A 19,834-nucleotide genomic window follows, 5' to 3' on the forward strand; every position below is an offset into this window, starting at 1 on the left:
CTTTCTAACTAGATGTAAAAGATATATTCCTTGTATTAAATGTCACAGTAGCTAAACAAGCTAATGCAACTGAATAACAAAGAATAAAAGTAAATGTCAGGGGATACTGTAAAGCTGCTATTTATTTTTTCCCTGGGCCTCTGTAATGTCATAATTGTAAAAGTAAACTTGAGAAGGTTAGTTGATAGAAACCCTAAGGAGAAATAAGTGCTCTTACAATATTCTTTGGTGTGTATGGATTATATAGAACATAGTATTGTCCCTTGGCTTAAAATAACCTGAAATAACCTAGTAACCATTAGAATATTGAAAATCATGACAGGATTTTGGTTGTATTTTTCCTCCTTAAAAGTCTGATATTTAATATTAATAGGAAAGAGTATACGTGGTTAGACATTGACATTTATGGCAATGTTCTGTATCAGGGGTGACTTTGGCTAGAAAACATCTGTAGTGGACCTTTCATAAGTTGTTCAGAAGGGTAATCTTCCCAATACCCTTCTAAAACAACTGTTACTCTTCTGCTCATACTGTGAATGTTAATTAATATTTGACAAGGACATGTATTTACAACTAATGTTGAGGCCAGTTGATTATGAGAAGTATATTTCTTCAACATAGTACATAGTTTTCTTATCATTGGGTAGTGTACCGCATGTTAACAACAGCCTGAAGAAGGATATACATGTTTTCTTAGGGCTACTTTTTAGTATTGAAAAATTTGATAAGAATTTGGGAAAGGCAAGAGGTTTGAAATTATGTTCAAAAGTAACCTAGTTGGGCTTAAATATGAATTTGTAGATTTCAAGGTTTAATCTTTTAGAAGAAGCAATTGCTTGAAAGACATTTGACCTTAAATTTTGATTAACTTTTACATCATGTTTTGAGTTGTCTGTAATTAATTAATGGTTGACATAATGACCACTAACTTTCACTGGATTGATATTTAAAATCCATATGTTTCACTGCTAGTAGAGATCATGAATCATTGGCTAACATTAAAAAGACTGTATATGTACTGCATCCTCAAAATACTGAATGCAACTACATAGCTTTGTGGAACAGACACAATGTCAGATGTATCTGCAAGTTCTCAGCCAGGAGTCTGTGGATACCTGAAGAACTGGACTGTAAGAACACGACAAAGGAGAGTACAGACTGACTTCTGTGTTTGGGGCTGCCACTTCTTTTTAAGGTGGAAAGGAAGAAAGAGGAAGATCAAGACATTTGTGATACTAGTTTTAAGATGTGGTTATTATGTTTGTGTTTATTTTAATTCAACAGATTTATGAATCTTTTATCACAACTCTGATTTCTGTAAGGTTGCAGAGCATGTACCTATATAGCATTTGTGTTTTGTTTCTTAATAGAATGCATTCAGTGGGGGCCTGGCTACTTTGACTATGAAGGAAAGAAATTGGAGAAAATGCTATTCCAGGTGTAAACACCTATTTTTCATTTTACCAGACCCAAAGATTTATTTGTAAGAAATATGATGGATTGTGAAAAATAACATTTATTCCTCCTAGACAGACATACTGTAGTTTTACATGCTTTGCCCTGTTTTGTACTACCATGCATAATTCCACTGAACAGTTTTCTTGTCCAATTTTTGAAATGTTAATAATTATGTTTTAATATACATGCTTTAAATTGTTTATTTAGGTTTTCACATAGTGTCATATCACTAATGCTATATGACATGTTGGAGTTCACTGCAAAAGTATGAGGAGACATGTTTTTATGTTAAAGATTTGAAGGTAGTGAAGCTAGTAATTAGCTGTCAAGATTATGATAGACTATAATGGAAACTCAGTTGCCCTTTCTGAGGCAGATCTATTGTAAAGTTCATACTGAACTGATGTTTCTATTTGTCTTCATGGACATTACTAGCTGTATTGGCATTAGCAAATATGTTGCAGATCTGCCAGTCATTGTTCCAATATGAAAAAAAGTAAGGAATTACTAATGTTCTGCAGGTCACCTGCAGTGTAATTATTATCCACAAATTTTCCAGTCGTAAACTTCCTTCTTCTTAAAGAATGACAGATATAATCAAAATAAAGTTAAAAAGATATAATGGCTATAACATACTGATTTATCCCCATGCTAGAAAAAAAAATAGATGACTCAGAGCTGCTTGGACAAAGAAATTATTTCATCACTGGTGAGAGACTTTTAATTTTCACTGGCAAGTGTTAAGCAGAAATCAGTATTTTCACTGAAGCTTTAAAAGATATTAAGCAAATTTAGCAATTGGATTGCTACTTGTCAGTTTGCTGTAACTGTACCAGAAGTACAAATTAAAATCATTTGGGTAAGATATATAATACATCTTAACAGCAGTTCTAAAGTCATTTTAGAGGACTGATCTGGATTATGGATGGATAGAATAAGACCTTTCTTTTTGTACAAGCCTATATGAAATATATATGGTTTAATATTTTGAATCCAACAAGTCACTTAGGCACATGAATAACTTCAACTACATCTACAATCATATTGATTTCACAAATTAATATGTTTCATTCAGTTGGCTTATCCAGGTGACCATCTCCTGTTGAATCAAAATTTTAAAGTTGAAATGACCTAGAAATACGCAGCTTTAAGGAAATTGATATTTATTTATTAATAATGTGGCAATAGCAGATCTAATTAATTGCAATTTATTTATTATTTTCTATAGATTATGGATTTAACATATTATTTGAGTTTTCCTTCTATTGGAAAATCTTAGATTAGTGAAAAACAATGGTGAATAAAGCAGGTGGTAAGATGAAGGTGATCATTGGCCTATACTACAATACTATAGGTTTCATTTATTTCTGGTTTATAAAGGTTTAATATATGATGTATGGAGGTTTAAGTAGGAGACACACAAATAGAATGAAGCTACATATTGCATATATGCATGTAATTAAAAGCCACGACTCATGAGAAATCCATTTACCTTCTGTATTCTATTACACTAAATAACATTTACCAATCCTTATTTAACCTTTTATGAACTGTGTGCACCTTAAAATAGGTAAAATACATGGAACACATAGCCCTGTAAATGAGATAAGCTTTTTGCATCATAACTACATAATGTTTAAATTTCTCTTTACTTGGTTTGTGGGTTTTATGATCATGGTAATTCATACTCATGCTGTTCTATCACATATGACTTCACACTAGCCATGAAGAAAGACAAATTCTGCTTTAGTCAGTCAGAGAGAGATGAGTAAAACTGCAGAATCTCAGCCTATGTTTATATGCCTCAACAGAATTATACTGCTATTAAAACACCGTGGAGTTCTGATTTGTGTACACAGGCCAGTTTTATTGACAATTAAGTGGAAGAGAACTTCATTACCTTTTAATCTTTTACAAACTGCTACTAGGGTAACTATAAAATGAAGGTCAAGATATTTTAAAAAGGAATAGTAATGTATAACACTCCTTGAACTATCTTTTTGTCCTGTACTCAAATTCTTGTGCAAGTTGACATGTATATATGTAGACACACATGCAATGTTTTTATGATTTTCTCTTTTGGGAGTTGTCCATCATTTATGGCACTTACTGAGAATCATCACAGCAGCTGACCAGAACTGCCACAATATCTTTATACAATTCTACAGAATTTATGGAATTTATCTGATTCTGAAATTGCACAATCTTTACAGTGCCATAAGCCTTTGATTCAAATATGGTCATACCTAAATAACACTGACACAATGAAAAAAAAAAAAACAAGGACAGCATATCAGGGTATGAATTAAAATTAAGAAAGTTATATTGCGCTTAGCAGAAAAAAATTTCCTGTTTCAGATGATCGATTGAAATGATAGAGAATTACATTCTCTAAATTACTATAGTGGTCACATATTACTAATGTTATCTATTTCAAAGATAGCCTTAATTTATGAATCCTTTTATTTTTAAAGATAAAAATAACTTCTTTTCTTTTCTTTTCTTTTCTTTTCTTTTCTTTTCTTTTCTTTTCTTTTCTTTTCTTTTCTTTTCTTTTCTTTTCTTTTCTTTTCTTTTCTTTTTTTCTTTTCTTTTCTTTTCTGTTCTGTTCTGTTCTGTTCTGTTCTGTTCTGTTCTGTTCTGTTCTGTTCTTTTCTGTGTATAAGTCAGTGTTAGATGCTTTCAGACTGGGAATATTACTTTCCTCACTGCATTCACTTTTGTCCTTGTATACCCTTCAAGTTCCAGACAGATAGATTATTGCTTCCATCAGAAAAAGGATTTGATTAATCACCAGATCGTATGTTTTATTCAAAACCAGTGCCCTCCATACTTCATCCAGAGTAAATTAATGAAAAATTCAAATAATTTGTGTAGAATAGTTTATTAACTGCTTTTTATAGTTTTGTTTGCAGCTTCAGAATAAAAACTAAAAATCAGGAAAGAAAGGAATTAAATTTAGGGTCTTGAGTTTTGAAGAGTGGGTTGAAAGGAAGTTACTACTACAGGCTTGGGGCAGAGTGGCTGGAAAGCTGTCCAGCAAAAAAAGGACTTGGGGGTGGTGGTTGATGGGGGCTGAACATGAGCCAGCAGTGTGCCCAGGGGGCCAAGGCAGCCAACAGCATCCTGGCTTGTATCTGAAACAGTGTGGCCAGCAGGACCAGGGCAGTGCTCATCCCCCTGCACTGGGCCCTGGTGAGGCTGCACCTCAAATACTGTGTTCAGCTTTGGGCCCCTCATTACAAGAGGGATGTTGAGGTGCTGGAGAGTGTCCAGAGAAGGGCAACAAAGACGCTGAAGGGTCTGGATTATGAGTCTTATGAGGAGGGGCTCAGCGAACATGGGTTGTTTAGTCTGGAGAGGAGGCGGCTCATGGGGGACCTTATTGCTCTCTACAGCTCCCTGAAAGGAGGCTGTACGCAGGTGGGGGTCGGTCTCTTCTCCCAAGTAACAAGCGACAGGACAAGAGGAAATGGCTTCAAGTTATGCCAGGGGAGGTTAGATTGGATACTAGGGAAAATTTCTTCACTGAAAGGGTGGTGAAGCATTGGAAGAGGCTGCCCAGGGACATGGTGGAGTCACCATCTATGGAGGTGTTTAAAAAATGCATAGATGTCATGCTCAGGGATGTGGTTTAGTGATGGACTTTGCAGTCCTAAGTTAATATTTGGACTTGTTTATCCAATCTAAATAATTCTGTGATTCTATGATTAAATTTCATCAGATTCTCTTAGAGAATTAACTGACTATATAAATTAGTCTTCACTGGCAAAGCACTTGGGGATTTGAAACACCCCTAACTTGATTTTCCCATCTTCCACACAATTGTGTCTTTAACTGAACAATCTGTCTTTTGGGGTGCAAGGATGACACAGTAACATGAAAGCTGGACAGGGACTTTTTACCAGGGCATGTAGTTATAGGAGAATGGGTAATGCCTTTAAACTGAAAAAGAGTAGCTTTAGATTAGGCATTAAGAAGAAATTCTTTACTGTGAGGGTGGTAAGACACTGGAAGAGGTCCAGAGAAGTTGTAGATGCCCTGGTGGTGCTCAAGGCCAGGCTGGATGGGGCTTTGAACAGTCTGGTCTAGTAGAAAGTGTCCCTGCCCATGGCAGGGGGGTTGGCACTAGATGATCCTTAAGGTCCTTTCCAACCCAAACAATTCTATGATTCTACGGTTGAGTCTATGATATTGGCAGAGCAAGCACTGAGATTTCATGTCTCAGTGTTATGGATTTTCTTTTTTATAAGTGAAAAGTATGAATCTGGAGTCCTTGGAAGGTTAGATGATGATCATTGGGAGAAATATGGCATAAGGCAAAAATAGTCCTTTGTAGCTACCTGTTAATGCTCAGTTTATGTACTGTACTCACCCTTTAATACAGCCACGCCAAGTGAAGTCACCTACCACGGAGAAAAACTAAATATTACAGTGAATATCTCAGTCAAAAACAATTACTCTTATATATTAGCAATGCCTTTCAGCCTAATTTGTCATATTTTTTCCCTTTGTAAAATGAGACAGATATTCAGTCTGCCCATGTTTAACTTAGGTGTACTCTGAAGTTGAACAATTCAGTTTTATTGTGACACCTGAATCAGCCAGCAGCCTGTCTAAACAGAAGCAAAAGGAAAATAGGGTTAATGGTGTCCTTACTACTAACTTTGAAACTGCACACATCCAACACAGTGAACACAGAACCTCTGGGTAGGAGAAACTTGAGGCTATGTCTTACTGAGCAAAAGGTATTTGATGAGCTCTGAGGAAGTAAAATAAGCCATTGCTTTTAAGATGTTCAAAGTTGAGATCAACCACAATTTGCTAAGGTGTGTATTTGCTAAGCACTCAGGAGATCAGGCCAGCAAAACAAGTTGAACCATCCAAAACTACCAGCCTCTTCAAAATTGTATTAATGAAGTATTTTCTTGAGGGCAACTACAATTTACTATAGAAAAAAAAAAAAAAAAAAGGTTATTGTTGCACCATGACTGAGACTGAGTGTTTGAAAAGTAGTAGATTAAGTATTAGTCATCACAGATGGATGATTTTGAACAAAAGAGCTTCATTGGTCTACATCACAGTTTTGTCTTTTAATTAAGGATTAACTGTTTCTGTATAAAACATTGACATTCATGAGTTAAAGCACTTATGTGAAAAACTAGGTATTCCTTAGAAATCAATGTTTAGCTTTTGTTGAATTCCCAAATACTGCCTACCTAACTTGGAATTTATCCATCCTTTTTTGCTCTAACAGCTATACCTATTGCAAACAGAGTAATTACTCTTAATATTATACTTAAGATAGTGAAGGAGACATTGTAAGTCTGCAGAACAGGAACTATGACCCTGAGAAGTGGCTTGCTCAAGTTTGCACAGGTATGCTTGTGAGTCGGTTGCATTAAGTGTCACCATTCTTTGCCTTAAAATGAGTTACCAGCTTTGCCTCTGTGTCTGCTTTTCAAACAATTAGATTTGGAAAGTGGAAGAATATAAGCAAATTGTTTGAATATGACCAGTTAATACAGGTCACTAGTGATACTGAATATATAATAACAATGTTTCATGGATGTTTTATGAAAGTCTGCAATTTTCCTACATCTGTTGGATTGAAACTCTTTCCTTGATTGGAACATTGATTGATCAATAAGAATTTGTAGCAAACTTATTCCTCATATTACACAATTGTCTTAAGGCTGAGAAGAAAAAAAAAAGTCACTGAAACTAGGTATGGATCTCCCCACCAGGAGATACAGAAAGAAGGAATTGTTTGATATTATAAGCCAGAACAGCTGGAAAGACACCTTGGTGGGGAAGTATGATAAGACAGGCATATCAAAAAAACTGATTTCTGGTTTGGGCTTAAAATACAGGACCTAGGGGAAGGAGAAGGAGACAGAAAAGAGAAGGGAGAAGCTATCTCTGGGTGTGCTGACAAAAGAGGCTCAGGATATGGATTGATTTCAGGATACAGGTGGGTTTCTTTACATTTTAATGTAAATACACATTATCTGTTATTAATTATGAAATTTGAATTTATAGTTTTTACACAAGTGATTTTTAGTGTTTCTGCATTTTCTGCACCATTTTAAAGACTACTTGAATATGTGTATTTTCACAAAGTAAACACTAAAAGAAAGAACTTCCCATGTCCTGAGAAAAGGTGAAAACAAAAGATCTATTTTAATAATATAGCAGTTTATCAAGGTGAGGGGAATAAAAGAAGACTTATTTGAAAATAGCAGGATAAAAAGATGATGCCCAAATTGAGAAAAATTAGGACCCATTTTTCACACCATTTGTAGAAGCATAGTAGAAAACGAAAATCTATGGAACTAAAATTCAGTTCAGGCGGCTAATATTCGTTGGTTAAGGTGTTCTCAAAATATGTTTTTAAAATAGCACATGTTATGTACCAATCTGTAATTATCACTATATCTGTGCTTAAAATGAAAGTTCTGTTTGTAAAGAACATAAAAATGTGCCTGTGTCCAAATTGAAAAAAAATAATATATATGCTTTAAAAATACAAATACTTGAGGTCTGTAAATTTTGGGGTTTGCATTATCATATTGAAAGATATGCAGAGTTTTAAAAAAACAATTTCAAAAGTAATTTTAAACTTAAAAAACTCCTGAAATTTTATATTTGGTAAGTGTCCAAAAGTGATGTTTCCCCACTGTCATGATTTGGAGTCCTATTTGAAAACAAAATATCAGAGAAAATGCCCTAATTTCACCAAAGAGTTTCATTGTAATACAATCTAATAATGCCAGATACCATGGAAATGTTTAGTTATTGCCGTTTATTCACTGTTGTGTTGCTATAAATGTTCTTAAGCATTTCCAAAAACAGATGAACAGGAATCTCTGTGACAATTTTGTTTTGTGTAACAGCAAACAGAATGGAAGTCTTTAGGGAACCAACACCAAGATGAAGATTTATACCTAAATTGGCTGTCATTCTTGGGGAAGACACAAGGCATGCAGAAGCCAGTGTTACAGTATTTCTAGAGAGAGCTTTTGCACGTCATCCAGCAGTTCGGCTCCCTACTCTGAAATGGCCCTTCTACCCTTTGGGGAAGTCATTCTTCTTTTATGTCAGTACATATTAGTAAGACAGAAACAAAAAACAATAATAGAAATGAACATAGCACTGACCAATTAATAACTCAAGGGTAAAATTGTAATGTGACGTAAATTCATTCCATCAGTTCTGCCAAATCATTTCTATCTCGATTGCTACAAATAATATGACTGTAAGTCTCATTATTATTAAGAGGCAGAATGAGCAGCCAGAGGCATAGTCTGTTAATACTAGGTACCAGGGTACCAGCAAAATAGCAATTCTCTCTAAAGCTTGTTATAATTAGTCCCCCAATGAGCCAGACCACAGAAAGCAGTTAGAAGAGATTTCCTTGAGAATGTACAAGATATGCTTTTATGCAAGGATTTCAACACTTTTCTCTAAAAACGACAACAAAAAAAAGCCTTTAAAATTAAATATTTACCGATTACTCTTCATAAAGGAAATAGCAAATTATCCCATTTCTTCTATTCCTAGGATGTTGATTTTCCCTGAAATTTTACACCCCAAAATAGCAGTAAATTCTGTCCACCTCCGGATTTAACTGTCTTTTCTCAAGTGCTTTGAAACTGCGTCTTGTGTTTGATGCCATAGTAAATGAAGGGTTGTTGAGGTTTTGGCTGTATTGTGGTTTTGGTGTGGTGGGGTGTGTGTGTTCAGTTACTTGTTTTTCTATAAAGAAAAGTTCTAATTCATCTGAAAGAAAAGAATGGATTTCCAAATACATATGCTTTTACTCTTGCTTAGGTGAGTTTGCATCTTCAACCTTTATAAAATCACTTAACTAAAAAAGTTGAAGGCAAGGAGAGATAATGTTACTCTCACTGAATTAACAATAAGGTTGTATTTGGCTTCAATAATGCAAAATTGGATCTGTATTTATCCAGCTGATTGGCTGAAAACCTACTAGCTACCTATCACACAGATAATAAATGAGATGGAGAGTAAACTTTCTTCTATCTGTTGGCAAACTACAGAAAAATTCTATTACAACAAGTCTTCACTGTCCTATGTACTTTTGTGTTCATACAGCTGAGCAAAAGCACCTATTCTACCTCACTGGGCCCTTCATACCAAATGACAAGTCACTGTGATTAATAGTGAGAAATGAAGAAACATTATTGTTATTTAGATTTCTTTTTTTTAAAAAAAAACAAACCAAACACATTTCAGAACAGTAGAAATTAATAAAGTTTACTTCTTTGATCATGAGTGCTTTTACAGTTCTTTGAATTTAAACAAGATGTTAAAAAGATTATAACAACAACAAACTAATAACAACCACCACCACCAAACCCATCATTTAGAAAATGCTAAAATTACTATTTAAACCAAAAAGTCAAATCAACACATGCATGGCAATCATTTCAATGCTGCCTAATCTTGAGCACTGTGTTGAAAACTTTGCCCTGCTGTATTCTGAGACCCCTAACACAAATAACGTGCCTGTAACTATCATTATGCCTTTACCCAAATGCTTACACTCTTTCACTTTGACTAGGTTTCGTAGATTAATGTTCAAATTCCCACCAGTTTCATAGTTTCTAGTTTGGTATTCATATTCTCACCCGTTAATGAAAAGGTCAAAAAGAGGCATCTTAGAGAATCTAAAAGACAGAAGTTTAGCATTTTCTACAAGTCTAAAAGAAAAAAAAAAAAAAAAAAAATCAAGGGCTTAGTCTTTGTCTTCTCTTGGCCTTTGTCTGCAAAATGTAGAAAGGGCTTTGTGGGACACACTTCTCCCTGTTGCAAGTCTGCTCTCCCAGGGGAAGCTGCATATAATTTATCCATGTTACACAGGCAGGACAAAAAAAAAGTAGACTCTTAGCAGTTGTGGATCATTTTGGCCTCAAGTAGTTTTGAAGAATTCTGTCTGTGTACAATCAGAATGAATTCTAAATAAGCCAGCTTGTTACTGTGTTTCTGCTGAGCATTCTGTGTCAGATAGGAAGAATCATTTGGAGACCAACAATTTTTTGTGTCATATATTTATTTATACAATATCACACAGTTTTCTTTATGGAAAGATTATAAAATGCAGCCCTGAAACCTCTTCTCTATGGAAGTTAAGGTGGGCTGTCTTCATAATTTTTTGGTTTTTGTTCTCAAGTAGTGTTTCACAAAACTTCCCAAAATTAAATGATGTTTCTAAACAAGTAATTCTAAACAGTTAATTGTGAAGGGTCCCTATGGTATTGGGTTTTTCCTTTGGGAAATATACTTTCTTGTAATAAACCCCACATTTTTATAGTCAAAGATAATGGCACATAAATTCATAAAACTACACATAATGAGAAGGAAAATGTTCTTCTGAATGAAAATTATTACCAGGGTTTTTTTTTTACTTCTATTGGGTTTTATCCTTTCATTTTCCCAGACTTTTCCACATGTCTGTATGTCATGAAGATAATATCAAGAATATGAGTCTGGTGGCAATGAAGAACCATCTTCACAACAGAGGCAAGATTTGTACAAACGTATTATTATGTGTAGTAGTTTCCATCTGTGCAAGGTAGAATCTTCTAATTCCACTTGAATCCAGAGCTGAAAATACTCTGTCTACACAGCGAGGCAGACGTGCAAGATGCTTCCCATGCAAAACCTTGCAGCTTGTCCCCCTATTGATTTGCTGGCTGGATGTCAGCATCAATACCAGTTAACATATACAATCCACTACCCTCATTTCCAGGAAGGGAAATATTTGTGTACATTTTGACACTGTTCCCAGGCCTGAAAGAACATTTTAAGCAACTTACACAAAACTTAGATGAATCATGACAGAAACCATCTTCATGTAAATATATTTTGATTGTTCTTTCCATAGCTTTGACTTGGCCATCCTGCTACACTCCAGCCCTACCTTCCTTAAGCTGCAGTTCTGGCATAGTAATTTTTTTATTATTATTTTGGGTTTTTTTCCAAAATAAGTAAAGAAACTCACACCTTCCACTTTTTACTCCCAAGCTTTTACTTCTGATTCCTTCATTTCCCTCATTTTGATGCTGTGTCTGGGTTTCCACTGCATATACTTCCAGCCTGCTATCTCCTTGTTTGGAACCGTGCTGATTTTTCTCATGGCAACGATTCTTTCATGTGTACAGTGGAAATTAATGAGCTCTCCCAGTACATACTGGTCTTCTGTGAAATCTTTGTAGAGTGGGACGAAACTGGTTTTACTTAAAACTCTAGCCACATGTAGAGTGGGGATCTTCTGAAGACATAATACAAACATTACGTACGTGTCTTTTTTTTGTTTGTTTTACCATTTGTAACCTTGGAAACTGTTATAAAGCATTATCTTTTAAAAGCGTCATTTCTATGCAAGCAGTTCTGTACAATATTTTCTTCTCTGTCACTATCTGAGGCTGACAGAATACATACCTCTGTTCCTTGCCAAAGGAACTGAAGTTTTTTTCCTTCTAGAACAGTTTTTTTTCTTTGATTTCACCATGATCTTCCTTATCTTCTCCTAGCTGTTGTTTTTTCTGGCTTACTTGGGTATAACTGCTACTTATCCTTGTCTGAAATCTTTTACTGGTTAACTTCCCTCAGTTCCTGTTTCCTTGCTTTATTCCTGGTTTACTCTTGTTTTGCTGCTGTTTCCTGACTCTTAGCTTTTCTAGCAGTTGCTTTTCTGGCTTATTTTTGTCTCACTGCTATCAGTGATTTCTGTTAAAAGTCTCCTACTGTTCAACTTTCTTTCTCAAGCGGTTGTTTCTGGGTTTGTTTTTTTCTGCTTCTTGAATTTGCTGTTAAAAGTCTCCCGCTGTTTGTCTTTGAGTGTTGCTTCTATAGACCATTCTCTTTCCCCAGTCACTCAATACATTCTCTGGACCAAATTCATGGGTGAATTCAGAGGGCTTCCCTATAACTAGGTTGATCTGAGTATGAGGAAGAGAGAGATCTGGTTCAGTCCTTAAATGTTTTCTAGCAACTGTATTTTAAAATAGAACAGAAATGTCTTCAAATTAGTTCCCTGCAATGGAAAGTGGTCTTGGACTTTTAGGTTGAGTATAGAAGAGGATTTTTCATTGATAGACTTTTCATAATAAAGTAGCATGCTTACTCTTTGTAAAATATCTTAGAAATATGCGAATTTTCAAGATAGGAATCCAAATATTTCAGAATTTCAAATAACAGCTGATTTTTTTTCTGAGATTTAAAATAATTTTTGATTTTCACTGATACTTAACAGAACAGTAATGCAGGGTTCAAATGTGCACTCATCACTTTACCAGAGCATTGGTAAGAGGCAGTGAGAGTGGGATTTTCTTAACTACTGGTGCTATTCCATCTTTGGTAACTTACTCGGCCAAAGACAGCAGCAGTATTCAACAGCCAATATTCAAGGCACTCACTTGGAAAGCGGAAGGTAGTAGTTCAAGTCTTTGCTCCAATAAAAATTTAATTATTGATATGAAGTGAAACAGTTCCAGCTGGAAATGCTGAGAAATATTCATCTCAGAATACCTTGTAACCTACTACATTATGAAGTACAGCTGGAAATTCATCTCAGTTTCCATATCTGAAGAGATTACCAATTTTGTTATTCTGAATTAGGACTTATTGCTGCCATTTATTTTGCAAAATATTTCAAAAGGTTCTGATTTAATCCCAGCATGTAGTGGGACATGGAAAATACCCTATTTTTTATAGAATATTTCATACCCATTCCAGTGGCTGCATCACAGATTCTAGTCTCTTTTTAACCTAGCTGGTTTACAGTTAGCTTGTGATATGGCTTGTAGGATACTCATTTTTCAATGAATAGTTGACTAGTTTGATACTCTACTGAATTAAAGACCAGTTGAAATCTCTTATCTTCCAAGGACCTTTCTGAATCTTTAATGAAAGGAAGTACTTTATGTCCCAGCTAGCATTTATATTTCTTGCATCTTTCCAGTATGAATGACACTCTCTTGCTTAGTATATTATGAAATACTTATTCCAAAAAAGATGCTAAAACTTATCTGGATTACAGTTACATACATTATAAAGTAGTTGTAGAAGCTGCCAAACATTTCTGAAAATCTTTAACATAACTATGATTATAATAATAAAAAAATGGCAAAGTTATTGAGTGCTTTTAAAAGAAGTAATACAATAAAAGACAATTCTCCTTATATATAGTTTTCATTATTAATATAGCCTCTCTGCAGCCCTAAAATAATTTGATGTCATCACTAGAACTTCACTAACATCATAATTTGCAGTTTTGCTGGGAATTTACAGACTTCAGCAAAATGTTGCAAGATGATCCTATTCATTCATACAGACTTTTTTAGGTCATTCCAGTCTTGTTTACTACAACTGTAAGTAGAACAGACTTAACTAAGTGAAATAGTGCCTACTGTTCACTTTCTGTGCAATACCAGGCACTTTCCAAATTTTAACTTAAGCTGGCAGAGTAGAACTCATCACCCTCATCCCATTCCAGTTTATGAGACCAATCTTCTACAGAACCACTCTATGTAAAAATACTATGTCGACCTTTGTCGCAGCACTCTCCAAACTACCAGCTGCAACAAAGTCTTTTACCATCGCATACCAGCATACTCTTCATGCCAGTCCCCCTGCTACCTCCTAGCCTCCCCTCATCCAGGGCACATTCACACTCCCTTTCTTCTCTCTGCTTCTTCCTCCCCTCTCTTCCTTAGCTGCTCTCTCTTTGTTAGCTGCCCCACCACTTCACAGAATAGTCACAGCTGCACCTTATCTACATCAGCCAACCCACTGACCCTGAAGCCAGCCCACAGCTGTATATTATCAATGCTAATTAACCCAGCCTCATCCCTCTACAGACCATTGCCTTTTTCATCATGGCATAATATTTTACAACATTTAATGGAAACCTTAAACATCCTAATGTTCCAAGAGGTGCATGGCTGTAAACTCACAGTTTAGGCCAGGGGTCCTCAAACTACAGTCCATGGGCCAGATACAACCCCCCAGGGTCCTCAATGCGGCCCCTGGTATTTACAGACACCACCCCACCCACCCCCCTGCCCCCCCACCCTGGGGGTTGGGTGGGGAAGCCAAGCAGCCACAGATGACTGCCTGCCACTTCATCTGCGTGCTGGCCCCCTGTTTAAAAATTTTGAGGACCCCTGATTTAGGTAATGGAACATTAAGAGGGATTTTACATATAGATAAATAATTAGCAGATATTAGTCTTGCCCTGCTTTTCCTTGAAGTAACACACAAAGGGAAGTTGAGAAGGGGAAGTGATATAAAGAAAATTGTGTACTTCTTATATAGTTATATTACCTTGATAATAGCATACTAGTAACCAGATCTTTGATGAACTGAGTAAGGAGTGAGAAGTTGAGAGTAGATGCTGAATGTGTTTATACCTACATTTTGGTATTCCATGATGCAGAGAGATCCAAAATTTTATTTCAATTAAGAAGATAAACAGGGAGGATGAAGAAAGAAAGAAGAGAAAGATAATCTGGTTGCGGGAGGCATTATAGTAGAAAACAACAAAAGGAAATACAAGAAAACCAAAGCATTTTTTATATTAATCTGCCTTTATGTTAATGTCTAAATGACTTCTTGCATTATTTTTCTTCAAAAAAACACTGTATTTTAAATAAACATAATAAAAACTCTTTCCTGTTGGGGAAGGCAGTATAGGACAGACCAATATACACTTGGATCCTTCCAACTCCCTAATATAAAATGTTCAAATGTTACAACCATTTTCCTATGTCTGGTATATTTCTGAAAAACAGGGTGAAGAAGGTTTAACATGCATGTATTCTGAACCATGTTATTTCTTCACGAATCCGTGTCAGGATCTGGCACTGAACTGGTCACAATAGTTAAGAAGATTTTAAGAAGGTTATGGATCCCTGGCTCTGTTTAAGGAGATTCAATCTCCTGATTTTTCATAAATAAAAAATAGATCTAAAATATTTTTCTTTAGGTTTTCCTAGGTTGAGGCATATACAAGCAAATCAATATTTTTATCAAGATAGACACCAAAAGTAATGATCTCTGGCACAACAAGTTCTTATCTATTTTTCAGGAACTTTTTTTGCAAAGTATTTAAAAAAAAATAAAGTTACTCTTTAACATACAAAAGAGAGAAGCTGATAAAAACATTCTCCTAGCAAACCCCTCCTTTCTCCAGCACACTCTGTGTTAAGTCCAATCCTGATAAAGTGGATTTTCAGTGTCTGAAAGAAAGTCCATTGTGTCAGGGTTCTCTGGATTCTTTTGATGAATCATTAAGCTGATCAATTATTCCCATTTATTTCTCAGTTCTACTCAGTGACTCCCCGCCTTTAAGTTTGTAAAGGTACAACCTGCTTTCCCTATAGGGAAATTTATATTTAATTAATCTTTTGTCCCTAAGCTGTTTCTCAGGTTTTTTGGCATAGCCTTCATTTGATTTCCAAAAGAAACCACCTTCTGAGCCTGACATTCCTGAAAGACCAGTACTAAAGCAAGAGTTCCACAGGGAAACCAATATCTTGGATGACGTCGTCATCACACCTGACCAGAAGCAGTGTTTTGTTGTTTGTTTGTTGGTTTTTTGTTTGTTTTTTTTTAATTAACCCCAGTTTTCTCCAAATTCCCTAATATTCCTTTCTTTTTCAAAATGTAAATTGGGGTAGTATATGGGTAGTGAGGAGAAGGAGGAGAGGTACAGGACAACTATTTTATTATTTTTAATCAGACTTTTTCAACAATGTCATCTTTTTTTTTTTTTTCTTTATTTAAAGAACATTTTTTTTCCCTTAGTGAAAAAGAGTTTTCAAATAACATTCAAAAAAAATGTTGGCTCACAGTATGAACACTGCTAACATGCCTGTCCTGTGAAGCAAAACTTTATTTAAGACATCTTGAGCCAGTTGCACGTTGCAGGAGAAAAGGAACTGATTTTTTCAGTAGCTTATAATTTACTAATGCAGGAATATAAGAACAACCCATTGGCTTCAAAATTCAGGCCTGCCTTCTGAGATACTTACCTTCCAATTTCAGCAATGTATGCCTGAGGCATTCACAAAGGCTATTTGCATAATCAATGTGGCACTGGATCCAACCTATAAAAGAGAGGCTTTTACTCACTTGCAACTAACAGCAGAAATGAATCTACACTTCCAAAGATGAATTCTTTAGCTGTCAAGATTTTAGACAGCATCACAAACAAAATGTGTATATATTTTCTTGATAAAGGCACAACCACACAAACTGATACAGTTATGGCTTGAAAGCATATTCTTAACTATTGAAAAGGTCTTTGAATGAGAAAATTGTGAAGCTTTCAATTTTAATAATGCCCTGGTAAAGAATGAAGCAAGGAACTAAAATCACTCAAAAACCTCATTTCTTATAGCTCCAAGTGTCAAGGGCATTCATTGCGTTCTTGATAACCACAAATGTTGACATCACTGGTGTTTCAGATCAACAGCAGTATATTTACTCACTATGCTATTTCCTCCAGTATGAGTGAAAGCAGTGTGAAAAGGTCATATAAAGTAAGCTACTGCACATGTTGACTATTTTTTTGGTTTCAGAAAAACAGAAAAAGTCTCTTTATTCCCATTGCTTCAAGTGTTCTATTTCTGTACTAAGAAAAAATATTGGTCAAAGGAAATGAAGCTAAAAGTTATGGGCAGAGGAGTGAAATGCCATAAAAAAAGTCAGGGACCCAACTCCTATGGACTTTGAATAGTAATTAGGTACTCAGTTGCTCTTACATCCTTTGAAAATCTCTCACTCCAAAATTTCCTCAATGTTAATGAGTAAAGAAGAATGGGAATGACACCATCTTGAAAAGAAGGACAAATTGGACTAGGTTCAGAAGTTGTGAAGGAAACTGCAGACCAATAGGGTGGGGCTTAAAAGTTGTCTTGAGGGGGGAAATATGCCAACTATCTAAATTTATGTGCAATGTCCAAAAATGTTATCCAGCTTACCTTCGTTAACTTCAGAATGCCTTATTCCTGGTTATCTAGATTCATTTAGCATTTCTAGTCTGGTCCTGAATGTTCCTTATACCTTTTTACAACTTCAAGTAATTAACAGCCAAAAGGACCAGGTGAAAATTTAAAGAAAGATCTTATAAACACCATCATGTGCCCTGACCTTGAAACCTGAGACTTTCTGGTGCTCAGCAGGGTAATTTTCCTCACCCAAAACCTGAATTCATTGCCCGAATAGAAAATTTTTATTTTTTATTTTCTTTTAATAAAAAAAAAAAATAAAAATCCAAGATCATCAACAGGAATAACTTAAAAATACAACTGCATTTTACAGCCCACGTTGGTGAAGTTAGCTGAGCAGCTACCGGGCCACCTGGTTGCTTTTCCCCCTTCTGCAGCAGCATGTTACTCACAGCATGAGATTGTCAAGTCTTGAGGTCTTGTCACCTTTCCTGCTGGGTGGCAAAGAACAATTCAAGCTGCCACTGATCTTGTAAAATCAGCTGCTTCCTCATTTCAATAGACGTTCATTGCTCTGTTTCATTAGAGCACTTTTGCTAAAGTTTGTAAGATTCTTAAGCTATTTCTTCATCCTTCTATGTCACAGAATACTCTTAAAATAATCTTTCATTCAGTTTTCTAGGTTGTAACTTTTGCCCCATGAGGCTGAGATTCTTGGACACAATAACCATTCAGCCTAGGTGTAGACTTAATTTTTTTCCCTGGTTTTGACATGCTTCTTGCTTTTGAATGCCTCTTGCTTCCCAAAAGCAATCAGTTAACAATGTAAAACCAAGTAGGAGAAATACACAAGTTCTATGTTTTTGAGAGGAGTTGATCCAAACTTGACTTATAAACAGCAAGCAACCATAAAGAGCCCAACAGAAAGAGCTGTTCCTCATATCACCTTCTGGTGATTTTCATCACAAATGATAAGAACTATTGGGGCCATTTCCTAGATGACATGAGTGGTTACAGGTCTTAAAAACCTTAAGTTCTAGATTCTGTGAAGTCTGAGCAGTTCAAACACATCTCATTTTTGGAAGAGAGGCCTAACTACTAGCCAGCAATAGGTCAGCTATGAGTGGAGACACCTCCAAGCCCCCTTCTTAAAACTAAGGCCCTCTACAATGGAGCATGGAATGTTGCAGCACCTAGGGAAACAGTATAAACCAAATTCTATAATCTAAGAGCTAAACTATTCAGCTGGAAGAAGACCAAGGCTTTGCTTCCCATTCATTGAACTACATACTCATCTTTCATTAGATGCCTATTTAATATGAAAACCAAAGAAGCCAGACAGCAGAAGCCAGCTGTCACCTATTCCACAAGGTCAAGTGGCAAAGCAGTCACCTGAGATGAGAGACTCTATTCCAATTGATAGTCATTTGTACTAACTGGAATAGGTTTAGCAGTAGAATTGCAGTATTAGCTACATATCTAATCTGAAATAATTTACTGGGAGGTGGGAGACCTGGATTTTTTCTACATCATGCAGACTGATAATCTGAAAGATATTCATCAATATTTCAAGTCAGATTTCCAAGATTTGAACAGACAGAGGGGCTTTTCCCTTGGAAATGATGATGATGAGGATTTAAACGTCCACCTTCAGAAGAGCTAAATGCTCCTGAGCAGAGTCAAGTGTCTTACTGGTTTTGAGATTAGTTTGGCTTTCTGGCTTCTAAAGTCTGTTTATAGATATTTTCTCTCTTCGTATATTTTTTGAGCCTGCCCGTGGGTCTGATTATCAGGAAAGTGACATAAAGCGTAGGTATTGCTATGTGAAGTTCCTCAAGGTATTCAGTACCTGTATATCTTTAAAAATCTGGCCCTAATATGAGTCTGCAAGATCTGCAGGGATCTTTCTGAATTAATATAAGAGGGTAGATAAGCTGTGGGCTATCTTGTTTTCTTTTTGTGATTATAAAAGCTTCCCTCAAGTGCAGAGGCAGTGGTAGCTGAAGTTTTATTTTAGAGAGGTAGCTGCTAGGAGCACTTTTGTCAAGAACTTTTTCTTGAGGCATATTGCTTCAGCATGGGCTTTCTCTAAACAAACTTTTTCCTGGCTATATTGTGACTTCTATAGAGTCTGTCTATGGAGATGCTTTTCGGTGGCTTTATAAATTATTGTTATTATATTAAGTGGGTGGGTTGTGAGTGGTAGGTTTACTTTGGAAGGGAAGCAGATGGGGTGCCTGTAAATGCCATAGTGGTGGGCAATTATGATTTTATGTTGATCATCTGCTGTAGTGTAGCATTTCTAGATAAATAAAGGCTGCTTTTAAAAATATAAGTATCTCTATTTTCTGAATCTTTCTACGTATTACACATATCCAAACTGAAAAGCATTTTTT

The sequence above is a fragment of the Falco naumanni genome, chromosome 11 (assembly GCF_017639655.2).
Source record: "Falco naumanni isolate bFalNau1 chromosome 11, bFalNau1.pat, whole genome shotgun sequence".
NCBI classification, from domain to species: Eukaryota; Metazoa; Chordata; class Aves; order Falconiformes; family Falconidae; genus Falco; species Falco naumanni.